Genomic DNA, 24,948 nt, shown 5'->3' with positions numbered 1-24,948 from the left:
GTGCTACAGCCTAGCCCAGTCTGGGCCCACCCTCGGACCTACCTCTCATGTGATCAGGAGGGTACTGCTTGGCCTGTCCCGTATTCCTTATGGTTCTCATGAGCATACATGCCCAGACTTAGCCAATATGCATGCCAACTTGTGCTGCAGACTTTCTCAGTAAGGCCCACCCACAGCCTCAGCTCTTGCACTCAGGAGTGGGAGCTGCAGCCTAGCAGAGAAGTTCCCCATGATCCCCTACCTGGTCTGTCCCCAACCTCAGATGTTTTGGGTGCTGTAAAGGTGCTTTAAACCAGCCTTGATTGGCCCATGCACAGACTTAGCTCTTGCTGGCAGATATTGCAACCTAGTCCAGCTGGGAGCAATCCACATCCTGTCCTGGCTCCCTTGCATGCCAGCGGCTGCTACAGCCTGGCTCAGCCTGACCTGTTCTAAGATGTGGCCAACAAAAATGTTGATGAGGGTTGCAGTCTTACCTGGCCTGGCCTGCCCCAACTCCAACTAATGAGCTCTTCAGTGGGAACTGTAGCCTAGAAGTAGAGTTCTACTGGTTCCCCTAGCAGGTCCATTCTCAGTCTTAGATCTCATTCATGCTAGTGGATGCTGCAGCCCTGCTTGGCATGGCCTGTCCTCAGTCCTGGCCTTTGTAGGTGTCAGCAGGTGTTGAAGCCTGGCCCAGCCTGACCTCTTCTCAGTCCTGACTCCCACAAGTGTCAAATGACCGCCGTGGTATGGCCTAGCTCAATCTGTCACCAACCCCCACTCTCAGGCAAAAAGATGGGCATTGCAGTCACACAGAGGCAAACTCACAAGTCTCCTTTAGAGTCTGCCATAAGGTCCAGTTTTCTCATATTCTGGTGGGTGCAGTGGCCCAACACCAAGAGGCTCAACTCCTGCTCCAACACCTGTGGATGGGCACTGTGGCTTAGCCCAGCCTCAGCTTTTCGTGTATGTCTTTGGGTCACAGATAAAGTTTCTTAGCCCAGCCCGGGTCTCCCAAGTGGGCAGATGCACCAAGAACCCTTTGAATCTGCATTTCTTCAACTGCCTTGTTAGTTAGCCAACCTTGCTTAATGATGTGTGATATTTTGTGGCATACTGTCTGTGAAGACTAGTAGTTAAGAGGAATGACTAAAATTTTGTAATCAAACAGATCAGTAATCATAGCTATATGACTGGGAAAAGTAATTTAACCTGTCCTAATTTTCTTTTTTTTATAAAATAAATGTACTGTAATGGTCAAATGAGAAAAAGGAATATGAGAAATGCAAAAGTTCATCACAATGTTTAAGAGGCTATAATATTCTTGGTCAAAGCTAATAGTGTATTATCACCATCATTATTAATTATTGAGTGGGTTGGGTTCAGAGAAAGACAACTTTTCTAATATCTTCAGCTAAAAGGTTTCCAAGTGACAAGACACAACCTTTTAAAATGATAGCCTTCGGTTAATGACACGACCCAAATTTCTGCTATTGTTTTCTTCTCATTTCTATGGGATCAGCAAAAACATGACGTAATCTGTTGAGGGCAGGGGAAAGGTAATGTGATACTCATGCCATCATGCATGAATGGCAGACTCAAGAAGTTAATATCAAATTCTGACTCAGATTTGGCTTAAACATTTTTCAGAGATAAAATTTTCAACTGATGTCTTGGCTACCTTGGTTTAAAGTAATTAGCACATAAGTAGTTTCTGGAGTTCCGGTTTGTACTATAACAGTTCTTTTTTGAATTTGCAACCCTCAATTGGCACAAAGGATGAACAAAACAACCATTTTATAATAGATAATTGAATTTCACTAGAAAAATTTTTAATAGCAGACTGATAAAATCTCATTTCAGATAGCAGGGTGTAGTAATTATATTTACTATGAATCCTAGAGTTCCATAGCTTGAATTTCAATGTGGCATCTACTGCTTATAGACTATGCTTATAAAATACTTACTTCTTTAATGCTTAAGTTATATCATCTCTAAAATGAAGAGAATAATACTTTTTGATCAATATAATTGTTGCTTGCAGATATATTTTGCAAATTTTCAAGGAATATTTGCTCTTATTTGTGAACACAAGATCATTTAAATTGCAATACTATGAAGGTAATTTGCACTGAGAGGTTTAAACTTTTTATCTTTAAACAAAGGTATTATTAAGTATAAATTGCAGGAGGACAAATTTACTGAATGCTATTGAAATAAACCGAAAGTCATATTGACTATTTACCTATGTTTTCTATCATATAAATATGTCTTTTTACTGTCAAAAAGGATGTGGCCTGTAATGAAATAGCCTTTGAACCAAACTTACCTCTATCTGTAAGAAGCCCTATATTCCTTGGGAATGCTAAAGACACCAGCATGAGTCTTAGAATGAACAAAACAGAATTCATGTAACACTAACCAAAGAAGGGCTAGTATTATCCCAGACATTTTCAGGTCTAATCCATTTATTGTATTTAATTAGTGATGTAAAATATTTGAGAGACAGCGGAAGTCAGATAGACAGAGGGAGGGGGATAGAGAGAGAAAGAGAGAGATCACCTTCCACCTCCTCATGTGTACAAGTTAGCAGGAATCTGAAGCTGGGTGTAGGCAGTAGGCAGCCCAGGCCCACCAATATGGGAGAATCAACAGCCTAAGTACTAGGCCAAAGGCTCATGAGCACAGTTCTTTCACAGAGGCAACCATTACTCAAAAACAACTAACCAAACCAACCAACCAACCAACCAAACAACAACAACAAAACCAGAATGTATTACAAGTATTACTAGCATAAAACCTCACAACCTGACAATAGATTCTTTCACATGCCCTCTCCATGATGCATTATCTACCATCTTCACAGATTCTCGCCTTCATAACCTACTTTAACACTTGGTTTACCATCTTCCTCTCTCCATATGATCACTCATGTCTTATCCTACTGATTTTTGACAAAGGCAAAAGTGATTAATACAACATTATAGATTATGAACTCCTATCATTCTCTGCTACAATTACTTTTCCCTTTAACTATTTCAGGCTCAGTCATAACTGATCATATCTTAAATCTTGTCTTTTTTGCCAGTAGCACCACTTCTATAATTTCAAACTCAAACCACCCAGTCTCTAATACTGCCACCTCTCCAGCTCAATATTTCTTAGTATCCAACTCTTGATATCCCTTCCTTGCAAGAACCTGCAGTACCTTGACTTGACCAGCTCTTTACTGTTCTTTCATATCTTTACCTGCCAAAGTACATTAGAATAATTCCACTAGCCCTCTAAACCTCATGACCTCATTCTTAATCTGATAAAATTACTGAAAAGTTGAGCCCGGCGTGTTAGCATAGTGGTTAAAGTCCTCGCCTTGAAAGCGCTGGGATCCCATATGGGCTCTGGTTCTAATCCCAGCAGCTCCACTTCCCATTCAGCTCCCGGCTTGTGGCCTGGGAAAGCAGTCGAGGACAGCCCAAAGCCCTGGGACCCTGCACCCGTGTGGGAGACTCGAAGAGTTTCTGGCTTTGGCTCCTGGCATTAGATTTGTTCAGCTCCAACTGTTGCGGCTGCTTGGGGAGTGAATCATGGGATGGAAGATCTTGCTCTATCTCTTCTCTCTGTACATCTGCCTTTCCAATAAAAAAAAATAAATCTTTAAAAAAAATTTACTGCAAAGTTATAACGGTAATACTTCTGACTAAGTCCAAAACACTGCTTATTTCCGTCCACACTTGCACCCAGGCAATTGACCAAAGCTTGAAAAATACACAAACTTGCTAACAGTTTTACACTGAATATTCTATAATGCCTGTAAACTTACTAATATTTCCTACTCATTTTAATCCCTCAATAGTTAAAATGAGTTCTTCATATCTTTTTCTTCTATCTTAAAAACTTCCAGCTCACAGGGCTAAATTGTGGCACCATGGATGAAGCCATTGCCTCTACACTGGCAGCCCGTATGGGCAACAACCCGAGTCCTCCCTACTATGTTTGTGATACAGCTCTTGCTAATGCATATAGGGAAATCTGAAGAAGATTGCTCAAATGATTATGTCCTGTAGGAGGACATTGTGACCCTAGAGGGTCAGCGAGCACAGGATGATAGTTGATTGGATAATATTTGCATGAGAACAATTGAATGGCTACCTTTTGTATACCTGATTGGATATCATTTGTATAAGAACAGTTGAATGGACAGTATGTGTGTGAGAACACTTGGTGGAATATATAAGACAAAGGGAGTTCCAAACAAAAGCATAGAAACTGTTACTGGGTTTTGTTGATGAGCTCAATACTTCCTCCTTTATCCCATATGACCCCTCAGTGTATAAAGTCTGATGCCACTAATAAACTTCAGCTTTGACCATCAGTCAGGGTCCACGCGTGTCATTATCAGCTCCATGCACCAAGCCCATTGCTGCGGGACAGCAACAATGTCCCTGCACTCATGTGGGAGATTCAGAGGAGTCCTAGGCTCCTGGTTTCAGTCTTGCCAATCTTGCAGTTGGAAGAACTCCATCACTCTGGAGCTCTCTGTAACTCGGTATTTCAAATAAACTAATATTTGAAAGCAAAACAAAACTTCCAAGTTCTTCCACAGGCTGCGTTTTAGCTGATGAAACTGTTGTTGTTGTTGTTTTTTTAAACAATTTGTCCAGAGGACTGCTTCTTATTTTTTTTAAATCACAATAACTACCAATGTAAAATCCTGTTATCCCCTTGCTCTTTGGGAAGAACTACCCTGACGTCTGTGTTTTCAGTCCAAACCCAATAGCATAATAGATCCCAACTTTTCTCCCATACTCAAGGGCTCTTCTTAGGTAATTATTCCATTCTCTCTTATACTATTATTTTTCTACTATGTTGATTCATTTCCAAATGTAAAGACCTGTAGTAATAGACCTATTTAAAAATAAAATCTTCACACAATCTTAAATCTGGCACTGTACCATTTAGTCTTTCTGCTCCTCTTTATAGTGAAACAGTAGATAAATTGCACAACTTAATGTTTTCATATCACAAAATTTTCTAGAAACATTTCTATCAGCTTTTTGTCTGTCTATTTCTGTTAAACTGAATTAGCCAGTAATTCTAGACAAGACTCTCCAGTAAGGATCCTCAATATTTTCCAATCCATTGTCCAAGCCTCAATATTCATCTTAAAAGATTTCATAAGTATTGTACTTGGCTGATTACTTCCTAATTCTTAGAAATTCTTTCTTCACATTATGTTTCCCAGATTTTTCTCCTGTCTCCCTGTTGTGAGAACATAAACTTGTCTTTTCTGCATTTTTTTTAATTTAAAAAAATCCTATTCCCAATGTCTGAGTGCAGAGAATTCCCATGGTTCCATCCTGCTGAGTCCTTTGGTGACTGTATCTAGCTTCTGGCTATAAATATTATACAGAGGACTTATAATTTATTTATATCTCCAGTTCAAACCTCTGTTCTAAATGACAGTTTCATAAATCTCTATAGGTATAGATATAGATATATAGATATATGCCAAAACCAGGTATTTCTCTCTTAATACACAAGATTAAACTCATTATGACCACCTCTAAAACATGCTTCTTGCTATACTTTCCCATATCAATAAATAATATGCAGTTTCCTTCAGAATCAGCTTTGAACTTTTTTTTTCTTGTTCCATATCAAGTTAACAACAAATCCTATTTTTCTTGCCTTCAAAATACACCTCAGTGATGATTATTTCTTAAATTTTCTTTCTTTACTTCCCATACAGCCCATGGCTTATGGCCTGGGGAGATGGCCCAAAGCCTTGGAACCCTGCACCCACATGGGATTCCTGGAGGAGTCCCCTGGCTCCCAGCTTCACCTCGACTCAGTTACAGCTGTTGCAGTCATCTGCAGAGTGAACCCGTAGAAGAAAGATATTTTCGTCTCTCTAACCTCTCGCCTCTCTCGCTCTGTCTTTTCTCCTCTCAGTAACTCAAGTAAAAATAAGTGATTTTTTCAAAATGGCTTTGTAATCTGCTTTCATTCCCATAGCTCATAGGATACATAGCAACCAGCATTCTTGTTTCACTTGTATGATTCTAATTTATGAGTTACTTACAATAAGACAATTTATAGGGGAAGAAAATAGAATAAAGTCTACCAGGAACTGGGAGTGAAGGGACAGGAAGTCACTGTTTAAACGGGTATAGAGCTTCTCTTAGGGGTGATGAAGAAACATTAATCTAGAAAGTTAGTGGTGCACACGTTGATATAGCAAAGAATGCAGATATCCCATACACGCCTGGAGTCTCTTCCAGATCTCCCACAAGGATACAGGGTCCCACATTTTGGGCCATTCTCTGCTGCTTTCCTAAATCATCAGCAAGGAGCTGGATGGGGAAAGGAGCAGCCGGGAAATGACCCAGCACCCATATGAGATTCTGGCACTTGGATGGAGACTGAGGATTAACCAGCTGAGACATTGTGTTGGGCCTAAGTTTCTTATTCTAATGTAGCCCAATTTTTAATTATTTTCACTACTCTATTAGCTCTTGCTTTGAGAATTCTCAAGCTCTGCTTTTGTTGTATGCAAATTTCATGTCATGACTTTCTGGTGAGTTGATCCCTTTGTTATTTTTTTTTCTCCATAGAAATTTTCTTTGCTTTGAAGTCCAGTTTCTTGATTTAATGTATTATCTCCTTGCTGGTGTTTGTTAAAATCCTTGGGTGCTTGGGTGAAGTAGGCTGAGTATTGCCAAAAAAAAAAAAAAAATCTGGTATATCACAGATGGGGGGGGTGATTCCTTTGCTTAACACTTTTTGTTGTTGTTATTGTTTTACTGTACCTGCTTGTACTCCTTGGTTCACATCTGCGGTACCCACTTTGAATAAATTTCTATCAGTAAGGACACCCTGGGAAATCAACAATGTCATTTCGCAAGTTATGATACCCTCTAGCTTTATGACTTCTTATTTCCATCTTTCAAAGTTTTCCTATGCTTGTTTCTTGTGTTGTTTTTATTTTTTAATTTTTTTTAAAGATTTATTTCTTTATTGGAAAGTCAGATATACAGAGAGGAGGAGAGACACAGAGGAGGATCTTCCCTCTGATGGTTCACTCCCCAAGTGATCGCAACGGCCGATGCTATGCTGATCCGAAGCCAGGAGCCAGGAACTTCTTCCGGGTCTCCTGCGTGGGTACAGGGTCCCAAAGCTTTGGGCCGCCCTCGACTGCTTTCCCAGGCTGCAAGCAGGGAGCTGGATGGGAAGTGGAGCTGCTGGGATTAGAACTGGTGCCCATATGGGATCCCGGGCACGTTCAAGGCAAAGACTTTAGCTGCTAGGCCACCATGCCGGACCCTCTTGTGTTGTTTTTTGATTTTTCTTTGAAAAAATGAAATACTTGGTCTGATGCAGTACCCTAGTGGCTAATGTCTTTACCCTGCACTAGCAGGGTTCACAAATGGAAGCTGGTTCATGTTCTGACAGTCCTGCTTCCCATCCAGTTCCCTGCTTGTGGGCCAAAGTCTTGGGACCCTGTACCCGCATGGGAGACCCAGAAGAAGCTCCTGGTTTCTGGCTTCAGATTGGCTCAGCTCCGGATGATGCGGCCAATTGGGGAGTGAATCAACAAATAGAAGATCTTCCTCTCTTTCTCTCCTCCTCTCTGTATATCTGTCTTCTACTTGCCCACCCCCCAAAAAAATCTTTAAAAAAATGTATCAGGCAGGTAATTGGTACTCCATCTTGACATCAATTGAAGTACTTTCATTTTTGTTTTACAACTGTAAATCAAAGAAATTTACCCTTCTGTTCAAAATTAGCCAAGTGTTAGGACAAAATCCCAAATCATTAAAATGATCTATAGAACATGATTATGGCTTTGACAATTTTGTAAATTTTTTAAGAGTGACTTTAAGTTCTTTATTATATGACACTAATCAAAAGCCTCTCCTAGATTTTTCCCCAATGTCGCCTCTCCATTGTTCTCTGTGATAGTAAATGCTACCAGCTATGATGCAGTGTTTTTAGTGTCTTTCCTGTTCTGTGTTGATATGATTTCAAAAGCTATGGTCACCAACAGAGAGAAGAAATATAACCTCCCAAGAGATGTATTTTGCAATCACTTGCATACTGAACATAAATGATCTCTCCGAGTTATTTTATCATCCCTATTATTGTAAAATATATTATATATATATTTCCTACTTATAATTATTCTGTGAGTTTGCTTTTTAGCAGAAGTATAAAATAAAAGCAGAAATGTCAGGACAACATGTATGGTTAAATCATATACTAACCTATCATAGTAATCATAAGATCCGATATTGGTTGCTCAATGAAGGTGCCATCTTATATTAAAAATGACACTTGACTTATACAAACTTAGGTGTCTAAATTTATGAGAAAAATGTTTTTGTGTTCTGTAAACTGGAAAGTCAACATGTAAGCTTTGGTGTTACTTGTAAAGGAAATAACATCTAGAAAAATCTGGATTTTACTTATATTTTCTTAAAGAAAAGGAAATCATGGAGATGTGAAAGGTTTTTGACAAACATTTTTAGTTGTTTTTATCTAGCATTATCTCATTGCATAGTTGCATATCTATGTGTTTCAGTGTAGTAACAAATTCTCTGCTTTATTTTCCCTCCAAATCGCTCAGCAGAAACTCACTAAATGTTTATCCTATGATGGCTTTAAACAGCCTAGAGAAAAATCTGGTGTGGAAGACGGGAGTGGATAAAATCGTTTCTGTGTAAGAGCTTCAGGTATCATAATGAATTGCAAAGAAACAATTCAGCTGCAGATGCTTTGTACTGCCGGTAAAGAACAACTGGAGTACTTCACACAGTACCTTTAAATCTGCTGAGCTGCTGGGGGAAACCTAAAACACACATTGGAGTGCTTGCTGCACTCAATTTCTAAAACATTAGATTCAAACAGTACAAAACATCTTGCACAAAGGCAATGATAATAGCAATGCCAGCATATGAAGGATTTTTACAAAGCCAATGTTATATGTTTAGTATGTGAGAAACCATCAAAGAAGTGTTAGGCATTAGAACATGTGGAAGAAAAGTTCATGTCTCCACTTCAAATAACGTAGGCATGTTCTACATTAGGGAAACAAGATTATGAGCTGTTAAGCCAGGCAATTAGCAATGGGATACACATGTTGATTTCAATTAGGAGACTTTCCGTTTCAAAAGTTTAAGGCTTAAACGTAATTCCAAGAATACTAAAATAATATGTTTATTCCTTGTAATATAATATACAAAAAATACCATGTTTTAAAAATATAAGATACTAATTTGTAACTTGAGATTGATATTGAATGTAAACATATAAAATATTGCAGACATATATAATTATTTAAAATAATTCTGTCATTTTTTATTTGAAAATGTAAAAAAATCATTCTCTTCAATAACATAATTTGGTAATACAGGGTATTATGTAGATTCACTCAAAACAGAATGAAAATGTAATGCATACATTTTTAACCACTAGTTAAATTTTTGTAAGAAACCCAAATTATTTACTAGCCAATGAAAATGTAATTGTTAATGAATTTCTACAAAGTGTACTATAGGGCAGCGCCATGGCATAGTAGGCCAAGCCTCTTCTTCTGGTGCTAGTACTTTGTATGGGCACCAGTTCATATCCTGACTGCTCCACTTCAAATTCAGCTCCCTGCTTATGGCCTGGAAAAGCAGGAGAGAATGAGTCAAAGTCTTGGGCCTCTGTATCTGTATGGGTCATCCATAAGAAGCACCTGCCTTCCGGGTTCAACCTGGCTCAGGTCTAGCTACAAGTAGCCACTGGGGTGTGAACCAATAGATGGAAGATACACCTCTCTGTCTCCCTCTTTCTTTCTTTCTCAGCAATTTTGACTTTAAAGTAAAATAAATAGGGCCCGGCACAGTGGCCTATTGGCTAAAGTTCTCGCCTTGAATGTACCAGGATCCCATGTAGGCACAAGTTCTAATCCTGACAGCCTCATTTCCCATCCAGCTCCCTGCTTGTGGCCTGGGAAAGCAGTTGAGGACAGCCCAAGGACTTGGGACCCTGCACCCACGTAGGAGATCTGGAGTAAGTTCCTGGCTACTGACTTCAGATCGGCATAGCACCAGCGGTTGAGATCACTTGGGGAGTGAATCATCATATTGAAGATCTTCCTCTGTCTCTCCCTCTCTCTGTATTTCCGCCTTTCCAATAAAAAAATAAATAAATAAAAATGAATCTTTAAAAAAAAAAGTAAAAGAAATAAACTTTAAAAAATCTACTTTATAAAATGTGCATACACACAGAGAACAAAATTACTAAAAAGAAATGCATTGTATTATTTAACTGTTCAACCATATTGTGTTTCCAGGTCACATCTTCAGGCATGAAGGATTTTTCCCAGTTTCTGCCAGGGCTGCCCGCATCAGTCCTCTCTAGGAATTGCTTTTGGCTTAGAGCACTGTTCTGGCAGGAATACACCAGCTTCCTAGGGAGGCCTATAGCCAATGATCAAGCAGGAGTTGTGAAAGACTGGATCTCTGTCTCAAAACTTGGAACATCTCTGATGAGCAATCCGAGCTTCCTCGCACCTGAGGGTCTCAACTATGACGTTGTAGTGATTCTATGATGGACAAACTTTCCATTCTTTCTAATCCTATTTCCTTCTTTTTTCATCTCAAATACTAAATTTAGAGAATACTTCCTTATGCATTTTTTGTACATGAGTCATCTCATTGTCAACTCCCCAAAGGATCCAATCAGCAAAATCTACTGTAATTGGTTTGAGCAAGCAGAGGCTAAGATGGCATCCTGGAGTTGGACTATCTACTGAATAGATCAGGGCAGGCCAACAACTTTGACAAAGAAACAGATAGAAAATATGACTTTATGGGACATGAAGCACTTGATAACATGTACTTGGTTCTCACTGCTGGTATAGTATGAAAGCAGTTAGAGGCAGCATCTAAATGAGCTAGTGTAACAGTGTTGTAATTAAATGTGAATAGTAACTGTAATAGAGACCATCATATTGAGATGTGACGATACAATGCAGTAGGTATCCCTACTCAAAGATACAAATCAAAGATGGATTTCCAGTGGAACTGCTAAATATATCTTGACAACAGGATATTGGACTCTTTGCCATTGTCTGTAGTACAATGTCAGGATACACTTAAACAGCAGAATGATGGACTTATGACTGCTTATGAAGGGCTATACTACTATAATAATATAGGGGAAATCAGTGGATCCTGGAGGGAACCTTGGAATGGTAAGGGGAATCCCAGAGCCTATGAAATTGGATAAAATGAAAATTATATTAAAAAAAATAATAAAAGGATGGAAGAACTATTCCCCATGGGGTGAAAAAATGTTAATAGTCAAAACAGGGAAGCAACCCATAGGTTATACATTTATTTTTTCCTGATCGATCTTTAAGATAGAATTGAGGTAAAAATTGCTGGTTGTGAGTACAGCATCAATAGCCACTGATACAATGTGACACTGTAATAATCTCCACGGGAGTTGAAGTGGAGTAGTATAATGGTGGAAGACACAAAATGGAAGAACATTTCTGTCAGTTTTTTGAGAATTGTGAGGGAGAATATTAACTGAAAAGACAATGAAATCGTGTTGCTGAGGGAAGGGAAAATTGCTGCTGTGTAAAAGATAATGAAAACAAAAGGTTAGGCTGAGAAGCTTCAAGCTCTCATTTCACATATGAAAATAATCAAAAGCAACAGGAAATAGCTCATATAACCTTGCAGGGGACTCTGAAGAATTGCCAAAAGTCTGTATGAACAAAACAAATCCCCATCTAGAAAAACCAACATTGGAAATGGTAGAAAATGTCACGCGATTTCCACCTGTTCTTGCTGCTCTGTGTTGTCTGGAGAAAGCAACAGCGCAGTTCCTAGTTCTTTCCTTACAATGCAGATCCTATAGGGGTCAATAGCAGACGTTGTTTGCAAAACATTAACTGTTCTAGTTACTACATGAAGGATTTGTCTCTCTTCTGCCCAATCATATCTCAGGTAGGAGAAGAGCGGCATCCAAAACTTGAAAAAAATTGTATGGACTATAGCCCTGCGAGCCTGTGGAATAAGCGATGATAGCTAGAGATACGGAAGAGCTCACCCAAAGCTGAACAGAGACGTGAAGTGAAAGTCTTAGGAAAATAAAGCCTTTAAATTCACCTCTGTGTGTAGACTTGAGAAAGCCACACACAAAATGCCAGACAAGAGATAGGTTGCGGGAAATGGAAGAAGATCCTAAGCTTCTATGTCAGTATTATTCCTTGGGGTCAGAATATGTCCAGTAAATAAATAAAGAATGACTTTGTCATGAAAGCAGTATGAAAAGACTAATAGGTGAGTTTTATTTGCTTCTTTGTTCTTGAAAATGCTCAATTTTCTTTTTGTTTTTGAGATTCATTTTCTTTTTATTTGAAATTTAGAGTTAGAAATAGGAGAGAGAGAGATTGAGATTCCATTTACTGGTTTATACCCCACATGGCTGCAACAGCGGGACCTGAGCCGGTTTAAATCCAGGAGTCAGGAGCATCCTCTAGGTTTTTCACATGCAGAGGCACAAGGCCTTGGGCTGTCTTCTGCTATTTTCCTAGGCCATAAGCTTGGAGCTGGATTGAAATTGGAGCAGCCAGGACATGAACTAGCATATCTGTGGGATATCAGTGCAACACGCTGAAGCTTAACCAACTATGCCATGACAATGGCCCTTAAAATGTTCAATTTTCAACAACAAAAAAATGCATACAGAGAAACGTGAAAACGCTACAGAAACAAGGCAAGAAAATAAATTGACAGAAACCATCCCTTAAATATCACAGACAGTGAACTTACCATGTAGACTTTAAGACACTTTCTTGAAGAATGATGAAAATATTAAAGCAAAATATGAAGAGATAAAGGAATCAGCAAAACTATACAGCAAAAGTAAAAATTGTATAAAGAGGGGCCTGATGAAATAGCATAGCGGTTAAGGTCCTTGCCTTGAACGCACCAGGGTCCCATGTGGGTGCTGTTGCTGATCCCAGTGGCCCCACTTCCCATCCAGCTCCCTGTCTGTGGCCAGGGAAAGCAGTTGAGGATGGCCCAAAGCCTTGGGACCCTGCACCCATGTTGGAGACCCAGTGGAGCCTCCTGGCTCCTGGCTGCTTGGGGAGTGAACCATTGGACATATCTTCCTCTCTAACTTTCCTCCTCTCTGTATATCTGCCTTTCCAATAAAAATAAATAATTCTTTAAAAAAAAAAACTGTGAAAAAACTAAGCAACAAAATGTGTGGAAGTTTAGGGTACAATACATAGGTTTAAAAATTCACTAAGTTGATTTGGTGAAATAGCAAATTTGATCAGGCAAAAGGAAAAAGGAATGCATTTGTATGTAATTCATTTGAAATGATCAAAACTGAGGGGCACAGGAAAAAATATTGGCAGAACCTGTGAGTCTTATGGAACGTGGTCAGAGAGAACAATATTTGGTTACTGAAACTCAAGGAAAAGAGAAGAAGAAAGTGACAGGACATTTGTTTTAAGAGAAATACTCCCCCAATTTAAAGGAGGATGTGAATGTACACTCCAGAGAAGTTCAACGACCTCTGTGTAGTATAATCTCAAACAGACACAATTGCAGTATTTTTAATCAAACTATTGAGGCATAGGACAGAGATAAAAACATCCATGTTTTCATTTATCTCAGCTTATTATTAGAAAATCTAGTCAGATAAATTAGGCAATAAATGAAATTATCCAAATTGGAAAGCAAGTAGAATTGCCCTTATTCATAAATGATATGCTATTACATATAAAAAACTTTCAATAAACATAAATATAGATTGATGGGATTAGAACAAAAACCCCAAAGTAAATCCAAGCTGAGTTGGTAAATAATTTTCAGCCAAAGTTATAAGATCAGTTAGGCATAAATGAAAATATTTTAAACAGCTGTGGTAGCAAATAATATCCAAATATGAAAAATTAATTTCATCTTTATATTATGCCATATATTTAAAAATAAACATCAAATATATTAAAGAGGTAAAAGTAAAATATATAACTATAAACATCTAGAAGACATGGGACAAACGTTTTATGACATTAATTCTGACAAAGATGTTTTGGATATGACACCAAGTATGTGGTTTATGAATGAACAAAAATGCACAGAAGGTTCATCAAAATTTAGAATGTTCGTACACCAAAGAACACTATCAAAAAGCGCAAGAAGGGGACAAACTACTGAAGGAGAGACAGTGCTTTCAAAGCACGTATTTGTTATAAGAATAATGTCCAGAATTCATCAAGGAATCCCTCATGCCAACAGTAAAGCAAACAGCCCAATTACAAAGGAGCAAAAGACTTGAATAGATATTTCACAAGAAGACTTACAGATACTCAGTAAGTGTAAGAAGAACAACTACTTAGCATCAATAGTTAGTTACATGTGCAAAATTGAACCCCTGCTACCATAACAAAATAGCAAAGAATAAGTGGCTTTAAAACCATATTTTCTCAACATTTCTGTATCCAAGATGACGTGCAGACTGATTTGGATATTGCTGAGTTCTCTTTTCCAAGCGTAGATGTAGCTGACTTCTCTATCTTCACATGGTGGAAAGCTCAATGTTTCTTCTTATTATTACCCTATTGGATCAGAATCTAACTTTACAATCTCATTTAACTAATTCCTTGCATAATGGCCTTATCTCCAAATACAGTCACTTTGGGGATTAGAATGTAACCATATGGGAGTTAGAAGCTGGATTTCAAGCTCCTGGTTTGATGCAGGGGAAGCTGATATTGGCTGCTGCAAAGATGCTCTCTCCATGTGGAGTGGAGGTGGCTGGAGTGATAGTGGCCCAAGCTGTGGAGGATGGACCATGGAATTCACCTGAAAGGAACCCACTTGACCCTTGCAGGTATTGGGAAGAAATTGGGCTGGACCAGGATGCAGTGCCTATTGGCGCATGTAAAGGCTGGGACTGAGCACAGACCATGTCAAGCAGGGCCATCGTACCCATCAGCACATTTGAGATCTGGTGCTGGGAGTGGACCTAGTAGGAGAACTTGGAGAACTTCCTACAAGGATCCCACTGATGAGCATAAGAGCCAGTGATGGGGGCAGATTCGGTGAGGCAGGGCTGTAGCACTTGTCAGCATTTGTGTGACCTACATTTGAGGACAGGCTGTGTCGGGCCAGGCCAGAACACCTACTGGCACATATGAGAACCAGGACAGGATGTGGGCTTTGCCTAGGTAGGCTGAGCTGTACCACCGCCAGCGAGAGCTGAGACTACATGTGGGCCATCCCAGACCAGGTTGAAGTATCCACCAGCACTCACGAGATCTGGGACAGGGAACAGGCTTGGTAGGAGAACTTGAAGAATTCTTTTACCACACTGCAGCTCCCGCTGATAAGTACAAGAGCTGGAGCTGTTGGTGGATGAGGGTGGGCAAGGATGCAGCACCCATCTGCATTTGTGTGGGTTGGGTCTGGGGACAGGCAAGACTAGCCTATACTCATGTACCTGCTGGTGCACGTGAGAGCCAGAATTGGTGTGAGACATGCCAGAATAGGCATTGGAACTCACCTGATAACCTGAGAGCTGGGTCTGTGTGTGAACTAAGCAGGTTAAGCTGTAGCACTCACCACTGAGAGACAAAATGGGTACAGGCCAATCAGACAGACAAGCATGTGTATTGGATGGTACTGGTAACAGATCAAGCTTCACACTGCACTAGTTTATGCACACAAGAGGCAAAAATGATGTCACCCCTGGTGAAGTTTCTTGGGGGACTCCCCAACTAGATTATTGGATTCAAATGCTGGCCACAGAGAAAATCAAAAGATATGTGTTTGGAGGATCAAGATGGCAGAATAGGGCAAGGAGATATTTAAACAGATAGAAAAATATTAGGCAGTGTGAAGCAGAGAGGTCACATTCCAGGAAATAGTAGAGGACAGAACAACAGCAGAGGGGCACCTGGAGACTGATAGACAAAGGAAAGCAGCAAAAACACTGGCGTGGCTTTGCAGTGACTGATACCTCAACTTCATTCACTGAACAGCGATCTGAGCTCCACTAGCAGCTGGAACTCCACCAGCAACAAGGTGGGAAGGAATGTTCCCCGGGAGCTCAGGAGGTGAACCCAGACAAAAAAACTGCTCATCCTGCTGGTCTGTTTGATTTGACCAGAAGCAGAGACAGAGTAGCAGATCCCAGATGGGCTATAGGGTGAATTACATAACCCAATCCGCACTCTACAGCCTTTGTTTAAGGAGGCAAGGGCTAAGAACCCTTTGCCTACCTCAGAGTTAACTGAGGAATACATTGAGAAAATGGGGGATACAGAATTGAAAACACTTGTTATAAAGCTTCTTGTCAACAACAAGAAGTACCTTAGAGCAGGAACTGAAGGAATTTAAGCAATATGTCACACTGGAAGTGAATCAAATGAAAGCTGATATATTAGAAAGGAAGAACACAATAGAGCAAATTAAAAGGACAGTGGAGATGATCCAAAATAGAATGAAGAAGGCAGAAAAAAATCTTAAAATTAGAGATATTTCCTGTGCCCACGGGGAAACAAACAAAAAGCAGAAAGCAGAGCTGAATCCGGCTAAAAAAAAGTATTCAAGAATTGAAAGACACTATTGAAAGTCCAAATATAGAATTATGGGAGTCCCAGAAGATGCAGAAAGAGAATCTGGGTTTAAAAATATGTTTAATGAAATAATAAGGGAAAATTTCCCTAATCCAGAGGAAAAATTGGGAAACAACATCCAGGAGGGGCACAGAACTCCAGACAGGTTTGATCAAAAGTGATCTTCACCAAGACACATGATCATCAAGCTCTCTTCAATCAAACATAACAAAAAGATCTTTAAATGTGCACCTGAAAAAAAATTAATTGACATGCAGTGAAATGCCAATTAAATTCATAGGAGACCTCTCACAGGAAACTACAGGCCAGAAAAATGGAGCAATATAGTCCACATTCTAATATATATATATATATATATATATATATATATATATCTCCACCCAGGATAATGTACCCAGCAAAGTTTTCCTTTGTTTTTGAAAATGAAATAAAATCCTTCCACAGTCCAGAAAAGTTAAGAATATGCTTCTTCCAAACCTGCCCTACAAATGATAAATGATACTTACAGATGTTCTCTTGACAGAGAAATGACATAGTGCCCAGCAAAACCAAAGGCAAATGTAAAGAACATCCCAGTAAAATAACAATAGATTAAATCAATGAACAATCCATTGCTAAAATGGCAGAATCAGATTACCATCCATTCATATTAGCCCTGAATGTAAATGACTTAAACTCATGAATCAAATGTCATAGATTAGTAAACTGCATTAAAAACCACAAAATCAACAGCCACAGGGTGGGGTGGGAGGGGCGGGAGCCGCCGCCTCCAGGGTGGGTGCCCTTCCCCATGGCCGCCAGCGGCCCGGGATGAGGCTTTCATCGCCTTACATGGTTTTGAACCCATGAAGCTGTGTTCCTTGAGCCAGACGAGCAGTCTGCTGCGTGCACTATACAGTGTGGACGGATCTCTGCCAGGTGTGTGGTGGCCTCCTGCACGCAGGCTCCGGCAAGCTCCCCTAAGTTCTTAGGGGACCGCTTTGCCTTTGGAATCAGAGAGTTGCAAAGTTCGGTAAAGAATAGCCCTTGTGGATAAGCACAAAGTCAAGCACAGCGGTTGGACAGAATTTGCGAAGGTATCCTCCCCCAGATCATGAACGGCCCCCTGCACCCCCGCCCCTTGGTGGCCCTGCTGGATGGCAAAGACTGCACTGTAGAGATGCCCATCCTAAGGCACCTAGCCACAGTGGCCGTCTGTGACGCACAGTCTACGCAGGAAATCCACGAGAAGGTTCTGAACGAGGCTGTGGACGCCATGATGTACCACACCATCACCCTCACCAGAGAAGACCTGGAGAAGTTCACGGCCCCCTGAGGGTGATCGTGCGGGTCAGCAGCGGCTACGACAATGTGGGCATCAAGGCTGCTGGCGAGCTTGGGATTGCCGTGTGCAACATCCCATCGGCAGCCGTGGAGGAGATGGCCAATTCCACCATCTGCCACATGCTCAACCTGTACTGGTGGAACACGTGGCTCTACCAGGCGCTGTGGGAGGGCACGCGGGTGCAGAGTGTGGAGCAGATTCGGGAGGTGGCCTCCGGGGCGGCCCGCATCTGTGGGGAGACATTAGGTCTCATTGGCTTCGGTTGCACGGGGCAGGCAGTTGCCGTTCAAGCCAAGGCCTTTGGATTCAGTGTCATATTGTATGACCCCTACTTGCAGGATGGGATAGAGTAGCCCCTGGGTTTGCAGAGGGTCTACACCCTGCAGGACCTGCTGTACCAGAGCAACTGTGTCTCCTTGCACTGCAATCTCAACGAGCATAACCATCACCTCATCAATGAACTTTACCATAAAGCAGATGAGGCAAGGAGCCTTCCTGGTGAATGCAGCCCGTCTACCGTGTTGGTAGACGAGAAGGCCTTAGCCCAGGCCCTCAAGGAAGGCCATATACGAGAGGAGGCCCTCTAGGTGCACTAGTCGGAGCCCTTCAGCTTTGCTCAGGGTCCACTCAAAGATGCCCCGAACTTCATCTGCACCCCACACATGGCCTGGTACAGCGAGCAAGCCTCCCTGGAGGTGAGGGAGGCCGCGGCCAAGGAGATCCGCCCTGCCATCACAGGTCGCATTCCAGAAAGCTTAAGAAACTGTGTCAACAAGGAGTTCTTTGTTACATCGGCGGCTCCGTGGTCAGTAATAGATCAGCAAGCTATTCATCCCGAGCTCAATGGCGCGACGTGCAGATACCCCACCAGGCCTCATGGGCGTGGTCCCAGTGGGGCTTCCAGCAACCGTGGAAGGGATCCTTTTGGGGGGCATGCCCTGGACTCCGAGCCTCCCCACTGTGGCCCACCCCTCCCAAGCTCCTTCACCCACCCAGCCCACAAAACATGGGGACAATCGAGAGCACCCCAATGAGCAATAGCAGCCAATGCAGGACGGTGGAACATTTGGACATACTTGGGACCAAGAGACCGTGAAAGCAAAGGAATTGTCTGAACCTGGACATAGGCATCATTGATGTTGCAGTAGCTCTCTGTTAAAACAACGAGAGCTAGAAAACGGAAGATGTCTGCTTACCGAAGCGCTCAAATACTACAATGTGACTTATTAAGGACCAACTTCTGTTGTTGTATGTTATACGTTTTTCATCTGTGCATCAAACCACCAAGAATAGAGCTTTTTCCTTTTTCCTCAGTCCCTGGGGCACAGCAGGCCCTGAGCACCTTGCTCTACAATGTTGCATCAAGAGTTCCAAACATCAGAAAAAAAAAAAAAAAAAGATCTTGAGGAAATCCCCACCCTGCAACTCTGGTCCCTGCGGTCTACAGGGCACATTCCCTCCTTTGAATCATAGGAAGATGGAATCCCTAACAAGACGGCAAGAACACTGCCTGAGTTGGACATCTGCGCGCACAGGACGGAAGATGGTGTGGGCTTCTGGATGAAGTCTCTCAGCTGAACTGCAGACTCATCGGGCAAGCCGGCTTTGAGTTCAGGAATACCCTCTGATGATGCAAAAAAGAAAAAAAAATGCTAAGTTTCACAAGCTGTTTGCACTCAAATATAGTTTCTCAGTTTCAGATCCTCAGCTATTTTATTGAGTGGAAAGTCATACTTCATAAGTGGAAAATGTCTTCAAATTTGGAATAAATGTGTTGAATCTAGTACTACTTGCTATGAAGAGGCTAAATTATATTAAAATAGGAATGAATATATAATTAAATATATAGTGTTTAAGTGTCTTTCATTTAAACAGGAAAGAAAAGCTCTTTCCTATTCAACAGCTGTTACAAATGCCTGGTTTGGTAACTTTGTTCATTGTCAGTATGTAGCAGCTTATTAATGTTCACTGCAGCTCTGATAATTAATTTTATCAAACAATGAATTGATTACTGTCTCTGAGTTAAGAATGAACTATATATTGAAATAAATATTGTTTTTATTACAAAAAGCATAGAATTTGAATTTGTGAATTTTGAGGTGATGGATTTTGTTTACAGTACCAAAAAAAAAAAAAAAAAAACCTACACCTAACCCAAAATGAGTACAATTTGTACTCACATGTATGATAAAATTAGAAAATAGCTGGCACTGGTGATAATGTGGATATAATCTGAACCATATGTATTGCTGCTGGGGTAATAAAAGATTCAATAGCTATATAGAACAGAATTACACTTTCTCAAAAGTTAAACATAATTACTGCATGATCCAGCAATTCCACTTGTAGGTGTCCAGAAAAAATATCGAAAGGGGATTTGGAAACATTTACTCCAGTGTTCATTGCAACATTATTCACAGTAGGCAAAAGTGACAATAATGCAATATAATATTCATCAATAAATGAATGGATAAACAAAATATGGTATATGCATGCATTAAAATACTATTGAGCCTTAGTACTAAAATTCTGTTACATAAAATAGAAAAATAACAGAATAGGAAATAATCAGAAATTATTTTTTAATGGGTACAGTTTCAATTTGGGCTGATGAACAATTCTGTGAAGAGATGGTGATGGTCACACAACAAAGTGAATGTATCTCATACTGCTGAATTTACACTTAATAGTGATTGATGCAGTAAGTGTTATGTTACAGGCATTTTACCAAAAGTTCAAAAACAGTGAAAGGGTAATAGTAATCTATAAACAATTAAAACATAGAAGTGAAGGCCAGAACACAAAATTGACAAGCTATAAAGAGACCATCATCTGGAGGGCTGAATAGGATAAAGTTCAAAAGTTAATGTTAGGAGAGATTACTCCACATTTTTTCTCTTGGACAAGCTATTAAAATAAAAGAATATTACATGTCGTTAAAACTCACATGGATGAATACAACATATGGAGTCTTAGAGAACCTAGGGTCAAGACTGATAGTTTTATCATGTGCCAATTTAATTAACCAGATCAACTCTAAAAATGTCAGAGTAGTTCTGGGGGATGAGAAAAAATGATAAAATATTATACACTTACCCAAACAATAGTCATAATTTCAGCTGGGATGCCATATAGATCTTCGCTATACCATCCACATGCAGTTTGTTATAAAATATATGGCCATGGGGCCCTGCGGCATGGCCTAGTGGCTAAAGTCCTCACCTTGAATGCACCGGGATCCCATATGGGTGCCAGTTCTAATCCCAGTGGCTCCACTTCCCATCCAGCTCCCTGCTTGTGGTCTGGGAAAGCAGTCAAGGACGGCCCAAAGCTTTGGGACCCTGCACCCGCGTGGGAGACCCGGAAGAAGCTCCTGGCTCCTGGCTTAGGATCAGCATAGCATCGGCCATTACGCTCACTTGGGAGTGAATCATCGGACGGAAGATCTTCCTCTCTGTCTCTCCTCCTCTCTGTATATCTGACTTTCCAACAAATAAATAAATCTTAAAAGAAAAAAAGATATATGGCCATGGATGTAGTACCTGGATTATTTTATATATTTGTCCAAAGAAGAGGATCAAAAATAATTTGCATTAACTTGAAAGCGGGTAGCATATATACATTAATAGTTTTACATAGGGGCTACATAACTATTTTGTCTTTATCAACAATAGTCTGATGAAACCTGCACCATCTCTCTAATAATATAATTCAAAAAGTTCTGGTGAAGTAGACCTTCTGTCATATATCACACTGGCAAAGAATTTTGGTGATTTGAATTTCTAAATAGTGAGTCAGAAATCCTTCAAAGATTCAAATGTCCACAAAATCAGTAACAGTTTAAATTAGTTGGAGATAATATTAACCCACATCCTTAATTGTGAAGCCTGAGTTATCCCCATTCCTGAGAAAGAACCACAATATCTTCCAGTCTGTCTCTGGATCTGGGAGATAATATATTATACTTCTTGCAAAACCACTTTGACTCATAATATGAATTGCTGCCAGCTTTGATTGTTATCCAGAGTAGGAAATGTCCTTGCAGTAGGTTAATCCTACAGGGTAAGCATCCCAGCTGTTTCCACTATCTCATTTGGCAGACTTATGGTATTTGATACATATGTGGTAGAAAAAGATGCTCTTTTTGAGCCTATACCAGTGACAAGAAGAAAACAGCAATGCACTTCTAGAATATCATAGCAAGGCCATTCACTCTGAAGAACACAAATGTTTATTGATAAGTAACTCTTGGCAGAGCAATCAGCTGTGATAGAAAGACAGAGTACCTGACAATGAAAAACCAGTTAAGCATGCAGCCATCCATCACAGGCTAGAATATTTTTTTTTATTAACATTGTATTATGTGAAACAGTTTTATAAGCATTGGGGAGTCCCCCCGCCCCTCCCACACCCCTCCTCCCATAGTGGATTGCTCCATCTTGTTGCATAACCACAGTTCAAGTTCAGTTGAAATTCCTACATTGTGAGCATGTACCCAGCATAAAGTCCAGCGTCCTATTGTCCAGATAAGTTCAGTGGCCTCTTGGGGAGACCTTCTCTGGTCTGAAGGTAGAGCTAACAGAGTAAAGTTCCGGTCAGTTAAAACCCCCAACAAAACATCAGCGTCGATATATAATGTTATGGGGTTAATTGGTATAATGTTGAGTGAACAATATGTTAAAAAAAAAAGTTCAATTCTTCCACACCTCTGGGTTTATTTTAAAGCCACTGAATCATGAGTTCAAATTAACACAGCAAGTCCTAGTACTAACATGAAAGTTCTGTCCTCTGGCCATGACCCAAACCCATTTGTACCACTTCCATTCTAGTATGAAGGGATTGGGCACAACCATGACCAGGGAACAGAAATAATTTTAATACAGAGGAGGACTAGATTCTCATTGAATTCACCCTTACATTACCTTCACTTTTCCCACAATGCACAGCTATGGACATAGAAGTTGCTTAGGCACTGTCAATGCAGGGAAAAGACAGCACAGCTACATTTATGGATGTGCCATTGTTTCCTGAGAAATCAGCCAAAAGTATACCACATCTGCATCGTAGACTCACTGTAGGTGGCCTTGTAAGAGAACAGTGAGAGGAAACATAATTGCTTTGCATTGTCATCTGTTTTGGGAAGATAGAGAAGTGGCCTTCAGATTGGTCCTCCCATCCCTGTCCTCCCCTCACACTGGGGTACTTCAAAGGGTTCACGAAAAAATAAGCCTTTTTCTACAAAGTTTTTGAAGTACTCATGTGTGGGTGGGTGCAGACAATTCCAAATCAAATGGCTTGGGCAGTTTGAAATCCAGAGGCAGAGACCTGTGCATAGATCTATGGGCATGTATTCTAAATATTGCCTACTAGAGAATATCTACCATTAAAGAGGCATCAAAGAGCTGAGGAGACAGAATGTTTTGGCCAATTAGCATCTGTCAATCATTTGGATGCTGGCATAAGTGCACACATGAGAAAAGTGGTTCTGATAGAAACAATGGAGGTTGCATATGGGCTCAGTTGTAGGAGTTCCCATTTGCAAAATGTGATCTAAGTACAACAGTTGGAAGGTCAAATATCAGATATCAAAATTGTAGACTACTGGCACACTACCTCTTCTTAAGAAGACCAACAATCACCTGGTAGAAAGTTAATAACATTCAAACCCTTCTACTCCAAACTAAAACAGTGATCATTTTGAATGGCTATACATATATAGAGATATGGATTTACCTTATTGTCCATAAAGCCTCAGTCCTTAAAGTGATTTTTAAAAATAGAATGTTTGATTCAACAACATTAGGTACCACATGGCAGCATTTCATATGAAGAAAACCACCTTATTCCTGAGAAGATGTAACAGTAGGCCAATAACCACAAGAACCATTGATAACTTCACATGTAGCACAACCTAGAATTTTCCAGTCTTGTAAAAGCACTGAAATATTCTGCTGAAGGCTTGGATGAGGTACTACTTTAGAGAGAACACCCTATAAGAATGGAGCCTTGTCCTCCAAGATTCACCATACAACTTTAAACCACTCACCATTTTATTATGCTTTGTCCCTGAATGGTAGAGAAATCAACAGTACAAGAAACATTGGCTTCACTCATCAATACTCTAAATAACTCCATTGGAGAACTTTTGTGCACCATTCCATTTAAGTGGGCTGGTCCAGATGTGAAAAAACATACTTTTTAGCAGAGGACAAAACAAATGTATCATTCAATATAAGCAATAGTTTCCACTGGGTCATTTTAGTACATAGGACAAGAGACAGATGAGGAAATAAGCCATCATCTCAACAAGTTTCATTTATTTTAATTATCAGTAAGACCTTGGACTGTTACTGCATAATGTGGGCAGGAGCCAGAGTTTAACATCCAGCTGATCTGCTTGATACTCTTGCACAAACTGGCACTAAGCAGAAAAGTTCAGCAGCCATTGCTTGGAAAGGTTTTGTGGCTAAAGATTTAGCTCTCAGTAACAAGAGTCTGAGTCAAAATATTATATGAGCATTCTAAACCTACTGCAGCAGTAAGTGAATTTGAGGCAAAATCAGGGAGACAATGAACTTTAGTGATAACCTCATGATCAGCTGAAATGGTAAGGGCTAGAGTTTGTCCTATTAACCTTCCAATCATAGATTCTTTTTTAAGGAATAGAGACTGAAGATTCCCAGAGGAACTGTTCCCAGGACACAGACATTTTTGTATATGAGAGAGGTGTAAGGAGTGGAATACATAGGGTGCTGTAGCATACTTCCTCAATCTTTCCTTCATGGATAAGGCACCTAATCCTTGGCTGTTGGGGACACAGCCAAATGAAAATTTTCAGATGTGAATCTTTTCTGGAAAGTTTCCAGGATTGAAGGGAACTCCCTCTTCGTCACTTGCATTGCTTTCATGGGGATGCTTCCATTCTATGATTAGCAAGGAGATTGACAAGCCTGTTCCCTTCTCACTGTGAGCTGAACTTTGTTTT

The 24,948-nt window shown here is 40.3% G+C and overlaps 1 pseudogene across 1 annotated transcript; it reads left to right on the top strand.

The window, feature by feature from the left end:
* The first annotated feature begins 17,676 nt into the window (after positions 1 to 17,676).
* Positions 17,677 to 19,145, top strand: LOC121169276 (annotated as a pseudogene). The gene has a single exon (XR_005885837.1). The product of XR_005885837.1 is annotated as a C-terminal-binding protein 2-like (transcript).
* The last annotated feature ends 5,803 nt before the right edge of the window (positions 19,146 to 24,948 follow it).

This window comes from Ochotona curzoniae, unplaced genomic scaffold, assembly GCF_017591425.1.
Source record: "Ochotona curzoniae isolate NIBS_2020 unplaced genomic scaffold, NIBS_Ocur_1.0 scaffold_1852, whole genome shotgun sequence".
Taxonomy (NCBI): Eukaryota; Metazoa; Chordata; class Mammalia; order Lagomorpha; family Ochotonidae; genus Ochotona; species Ochotona curzoniae.
This window is presented reverse-complemented; position numbering and strand designations above follow the sequence as displayed.